Source organism: Dermacentor albipictus, unplaced genomic scaffold (assembly GCF_038994185.2).
Source record: "Dermacentor albipictus isolate Rhodes 1998 colony unplaced genomic scaffold, USDA_Dalb.pri_finalv2 scaffold_20, whole genome shotgun sequence".
Lineage (NCBI taxonomy): Eukaryota > Metazoa > Arthropoda > Arachnida > Ixodida > Ixodidae > Dermacentor > Dermacentor albipictus.
Window position 1 is genome coordinate 413,229 of NW_027225574.1, and position 5,029 is coordinate 418,257.

The window sequence follows — 5,029 nt, forward strand, 5'->3', positions numbered from 1 at the left end:
ATATATATGGATACTCGCCTCGGTCCGCATGCATAACTACCGTAAGTAATAATAGTAATACCGCAATACCGTAATACAGTAATACCGCAGTGTTTGGCGTTGGTTCACGACTCCATACTGTCGTAACATACCTGAACAATATAAACGTGTCCTGGGCTCGAAATGCTGCCTTCATTTTTTTATAACGAAAGCAAAAAAATAAGATAAATTACATGTCTGCTCAAGCGGGAAAAAAGAAGGAAGTTTGTCACAATAAGTTGTGATTGGATTGAATAGGAGCCAACTTTATTCAAGCCTGCAGTTGGGCGCTCGTGTGCCCCTACTAGGGTCTACGTCATCTACGAAGTCACCATTACTCGGCGCGGGTCTCCGCTCTCCGTTGCCGGCCCGCTAGGTCCCTGCCTTTCGAGCGCCCCGAGGACCTGCTGGACGGCCCAGAGCTGTTCGTATTGGTCGTAGCTCTCCGCGGCTGCCTCAAGCCGCGGTGGTATCGTTCTCGATTTTGCTTCTTCTGGATTTTTAACGCATTCCCACAACATGTACGTGTAATCTGCCGTCTCCCTCCGGCAGACGCTGCACTTATCGGTCGGATATCTCTCGGGGTACATGCGATTCATCAGTCTCGGGCTCGGTAGCGATCCGGTCTGGAGCTGTCTCAGTAGTACCGCCTCCGCTCGACTCCGCCTCGGGTGCGGGGGTGGGAGAGTCCTGCGAGCCAGGCGGTAGGCCTTCGTGATTTCGTTGTAGTCCGTCATGCTGTCCTTGGTTCCGAACCACGTCGGACGGTCTGTCTCCTGGGCGCGGTTGGTTAGCGCTCGCGCGGCTGCGTGTGCCGTCTCACTGTGGTTCTCATTGCGTTCCGACGCGTCGCCCGCGTGCGCCGGGAACCACTTGAGTCTTACTTTTCTGTCTTGTAGTTTGGCCGCTCGCAGTACGCGCTCGGCCTCCCTGCAGATTTGGCCTTTGGCGAAGTTTCGCACCGCCTGTCTCGAGTCACTCAGCACCGTGTGGCAGTCTGCGTCGGCGATGGCCAGGGCGATGGGTACCTCCTCCGCTTGTTCCGCTCCGGCGCTTCTCACGCTCGCTGCCGTCCTCGTGGCGCCGGTTGACGCCTCTATGACGACCGCTACGAAGGCGTTCCGTTGGTATTCGGCCGTGTCCACGTACCACGCGTGTTCGTCGTTGGCGTGCTGGTCGATGAGAGCCTTGGCCCTCGCCGCTCTTCTTCCCTCGTTGAACTCGGGAATCATGTTCTTCGGTATGGGGTCGATTCTGGTCTGGCGTCGGACACCTTTGGGGACGGGGAGCTTCATCTCCACCTCGTTCGAGCATCCTATTCCCAGGTCGTTCAGTATCTTCCTCCCGGCTGTCATGAAAAGCCGCTCCAGTTGAGAGGTCCGTTGCGCTTCGGCTATTTCTTAGAGCGTATTGTGCATACCGAGTTGTAACACGCGGGTCGTGCTCGTGGACTCGAACAGGCCCAGCGCCGTCTTGTACACTCTTCTGATGATCACGTTGATTTTGTTACATTCGTGTTGCAGCCATCTGTGGTTGGCTGCAGCATACGCGACGTGGCTGATGAAGAAGGATTGGACGAGCCTAATTAGGTTCTCCTCTCTCATGCCAGCTTTCCGGGAAGTTACTCGTTTGGGGAATCGAATCGTGTTGGCTGCTTTTGACGTGAGACGGGTTACGGTTTCGCGTTTCTTCCGTGCTTTTCGATGACCATGGGCACTGTAACGTAAAACTATTCCAAACATTTCTATTCCAATTCTGCTATCAACCCTCCACGATTGGTGAAACACCTTTTTCGACCACCCCCACTTCACCTGTCTGTCACACGACGTCACGAAAACCGCGATAGCTCCCCATCTGATATGATGTGTACACACTGATTATGCATGATTTGACAGAAAAAGGAAAAGCAGTTATTTCTGATTCGACCCCTTTTCGCCATTAGCCCTCGGCTATTGGTAAAAAGTTTTCGGGCTGCACCCACTTCACCTGCCTGTCACGCGATGTCACAAAACTGCACAAACTCACCGCGTCAAAGTGACGTGTACGCGATAAAGATGCACTAATATGCCGAACAAAACTGAATTTTCTTCAGAATAGCCGCAGGCTGCCCAATTCCGAAAGGAATAAAAGATGGCTGCCGCCGATCGCTGAGACGATGGCTACTCACACCTGCCGGAGAGCATGGGTGTATTTGCATATAATAAATCTTCTTGCGTGGCCGTGTAACGCCTTCGAGCACTTTCGGCATGTTGACCACCCCATTCGGCCAACTCTTCTTTCCTGAGGGTCAGTTTTAGCGTCATTCTTAAGCTTCCTTTGCATGCCGCCGTGATTTTCGAGCAGCCACCACAAGCTAAGTAAGAGAAAGCCGACCAATGGCAGACGCCGGCACCACCCTCTTCATCCGGTTATCGATTTTCAGTGCACTGGCTCTGCCCCAGCGAATCCCTCTGCACTTGAGCGTGCTCCTCGCCTCTTGTCGACAAAATATACGCCAATTAGATACGACAAGCCGCTCAGTGTAGGCAATGTTATTCGTTTTTCAAGCAAACAAAAGTGACCTCCTATGAACGAGGAGAGCGTTTGATTGGTCTGCTCAGACAACCCTGTGGGTGACCGCCCGGCGCTTGAGTCGGTGGTTACGCAAATTTGACGTCTGGAGATTGGAATAAAAATATATTGGAATAGTTTTACGTTATAGGGCCCCATGCAGGATCCTAACTTTGCCGACCTCGGGGATCACGTTGCCGGATTTGCTGACGACTCTGAGTTTTTTCGTTTTCGCGTTGTCTGGTCTTGCCTCTGCTGTTTTTGGTAGGTGGGAGTATGAGAAGCTCCGATTTGCTCGGCGAACATCTCAGTCCGGTGCCTTCCAGTTGGTCTTCTATTGCGTCGACGGCGGCTTGCAGCGCGCCCTCGATGTGGGCGTCGCAGCCACCGGTTACCCACAGCGTGATATCGTCCGCGTAGATGGTGGGCTTGACGTCTTCGATGTACGCGAGCTTTTCGGCCACTTCGATCATTACCAGGTTGAACAGCATCGGCGAAATGACCGATCCCTGCGGTGTGCCGGTGCTCCCGAGCTTCTTCTCTTGCGTCTGTAGGTCGCCTGCTCGTAGCTCGGCGGTCCTGTCCGTGAGGAAGTCCTTGATGTAGTTGTAGCATTTTTCGCCCATGTTGAGCTTGAAGACTTGGGACAGAATCGCTGAGTGTTTCACCTTATCGAAGGCGCTCTGCAGGTCGAGACCTAGGATTGCTTTGTTGTAGCGGGCAGCATAAGCAAGCACAAAAAAAGGCGTGACGATAAACCTACACGCATAGTTTGCCCCATAATTGTCGTTCTCACCGGTGTATACTCAACGTTGTGAAGGGGTTCCCGTCAGCAATCGTTCGTTTCATACTGGAGCGGACCAAGCCACGCGACTGAAGTGCGTGCCATCGTCTTGCGATGCATCGTCTACAACGCATGGCTTAGTGACCATGGTGGTACACCACCGCTGTTCGAGCGGCATTAGAAATTACCTCATTCTTTTAAGGTTTTAAAGCGAATAGCTTTTTTTGCTGTCTTTCGTTTTCGCAGTTGGCCCAGTCGGTGGAAAGGCGCCGACGCAAAGGGTGCATGCTCTTACGCAACCGGCGCGTTGCGGATATATTTCCTTTGAGACGCACGTTCGTGCTGTCACGCGCGAGCCTGCAGTGTCCGGTGGCGTAGATGATACAGCGGAGCCATAGCCTCCCATGTATGATTTATAGTTATTATTTTTAATTTATAGTTTGGTGTAGTGCTCGCAACGGAAAGGAGAGCCCCCACTGCTACCGCCGCCCTCTCCCCACACGGCAGCTGTGGGGATCCAACGGGAGAGCAGGATGGCAGTCGCGTTCCGCGCCGTCGCTCGCACCGCTGGAGAGGCAACACACGCGTATGACGAATCTGGCTTATATCTAAAGCCACTTATGCTACCGCTGGTGAATGGCTGTATTCTCCGCGGAATTACGCAATGAAACAACAAGCGCTGCCTAAATACCCTCGCTTTAACAAATATGCGCGAAGAAGCGCATCATTTCTTTAATAACGCGCATCGCTTTCGGAAAGCGTTCTGTTATTCGCTGTTAGATACCGGACCTTTTCCTGAGCCTCCTTCGAGTTCACCAGACCGCCACAGCTAATCGCGCCACAGCTAATTAAGGAGCGCAGAAGCACGTATACCACATTCCCGAGGCGTGGCACGTGCAAACAAGTTGGCGGCCCCCACCTCGTATGCCGCATCTGGAGCTATTCACAGCTTGACTCTTCCCGAAGTGTAGCGGGAGCCTGGCACGGTTCCAGGTAACGCAGGTCCCGAAAGTGTAGCGAGAGTCTAGCACTGTTCCAGGTAACGTGGGTAGAAGCAAGACGGCTGTAATGCACCGTGAAGGCCTGGCAGCTATCTCCCCATCCGCCTTTGTGAGGGCATTTGCAAGCCAGCGAGGCAATACCGCAGGGAGAAGAAAGCCCTCGGACAATTGGGGCCCAAGGAGCGACCCTCTCCGCCTTGGTGACGGTAGTTGCAGACCGGGACGGCAAGACCGCATAGAGAAGTAAGCACTCGGACAATTGGGGACCAAGGAACGACCCTCTCCGCCGGGTGTGACACAATCGCACGGGTGCCTACCATTGGCCGAAAATGGCGTCACCTGAGCGGGCTCGCCGATTGGCCGAAAATGGCGTCACCTGAGCGGGCTCGCCAATTGGCCGAACGTGACGTGACTTCAAGACACCGAAGGGCTTAAAAGCCAGAGACCGGGAGCAGCAAAAGAGCATTCCTAGAGCATTCCTTGATTCATCTCTTTCTAGCTTCTTGCCACGGGCCACAGCGTCCGAGTTGCTGCCGGCCCGTAATGACTCTATGACTGTGAATTTCTTGGTCGTCTCACTGTAAATAATGTAAATAAACCTCCCAAGCTCTTAATCCCGACGTCCTCCTCAACTCTTACATCGCATATTGTTTATTGCAACGTTTATTTTTCTTAC

The 5,029-nt window shown here is 53.2% G+C and overlaps 1 pseudogene; it reads right to left on the reverse strand.

Annotated features, from left to right (window-relative positions):
- Positions 1-338: 338 nt before the first annotated feature.
- LOC139052222 (uncharacterized) lies at positions 339-3,758 on the reverse strand (annotated as a pseudogene).
- Positions 3,759-5,029: the final 1,271 nt, after the last annotated feature.